The sequence below is a fragment of the Nannospalax galili genome, unplaced genomic scaffold (assembly GCF_000622305.1).
Source record: "Nannospalax galili isolate Female #2095 unplaced genomic scaffold, S.galili_v1.0 scaffold261, whole genome shotgun sequence".
In the NCBI taxonomy this organism is placed as follows: domain Eukaryota; kingdom Metazoa; phylum Chordata; class Mammalia; order Rodentia; family Spalacidae; genus Nannospalax; species Nannospalax galili.
This window is the reverse complement of record NW_008345226.1, coordinates 1,587,497-1,588,462: the sequence shown is the minus strand read 5'-3', so window position 1 is coordinate 1,588,462 and position 966 is coordinate 1,587,497. Positions and strand designations below refer to the sequence as shown.

At 56.4% G+C, this 966-nt stretch overlaps 1 protein-coding gene across 1 annotated transcript in view; it reads left to right on the top strand.

Moving 5' to 3' along the window:
* The first annotated feature begins 504 nt into the window (after window positions 1-504).
* Window positions 505-966, top strand: part of LOC103740731 (leukocyte surface antigen CD47) — a 73,530-nt gene continuing 73,068 nt past the window's right edge. Inside the window, exon 1 of the mRNA XM_029567516.1 lies at window positions 505-886. The gene's annotated coding sequence lies outside the window, so the exon portion shown is untranslated. The remainder of the gene's footprint in view (window positions 887-966) is intronic.

Sequence of the window (966 nt, the reverse complement as noted above, 5' to 3'; positions counted from 1 at the left end):
GGATGTACTGCCCTTACTACAGCTACCAGAGCCTGAGTTTTGGGCAGGGTTCATTGGTCAGGACAAATGTTAACTTGTTATGTAGACCAGGCTGGCCTCAATTTCAGAGATCCACCTGCCTCTACCCCTCCAGTGCTGGAATTTGAGTTGCACCACCTCACCCACTTTGTAAAAAGGACTTTTGCTTCAGGGTGAAGGGTGTGGTTTAGCGCCAAATTTTAAACCCGTTGTGCAAGCACGTTGAACAGAAACACAAGTTAGAAGGCTGCACACAAACCAGGCTCCCTGACACTACTGGTAAAGGCCTGCCTGCAAGTATGCCAGATCCCCCTGCAGTTTTGCTGGTCACATTTTAAACTATGCACCATGCATGGAACTTGTCCAAATCATGTTCAGAAGATAAAAACATTTGCCAAAAAGCAAGAAACACGGAAGAGAATAGAAGCTGAAACAAGCCAGGCCAGTGAGAAATCTGCCCTGGCGGGGAGCGGGAGGCAGGATCTGACCATCGCCTTGTCCTGGACTTAGTGGTCGCTGACTGGGAGACTCGGCCTTTACGGAAAAGGGTGTGAGTGAGGATAGGAGCAGCATCCAGATGGAGATCTGGGGCTGGGGAGGAGCGGCTAGGCGGCCCTGGTGAGCCATAAAGAAGTGAAAGCTGGCGCAGGAGAACTGACAGGGACAGGAGTCGAGCTGTGCAGAGGGAGGAGACGGAAAGAGGTGTGAGTTGTGAGGTCCCCGTGAGCGTGGGAACACGGACGCTCGGCCTCGCGGGGCGGACCAGGACATGGAGCTGATCCGGGGACCGTGAACAGCGAGCCCCACACGCCACCGCCCTGGAGTGGACTGCAGACTCGACGAGCTCCGCCAGAGTTGGCCTGGAGCGGTGAGAGATGCGGGGACCGCCTCCACAAGCAGAGGCTGTGAGGCGGGGCGGAGTGCGCGTGCGCGGGGGCGCGTGCGGGG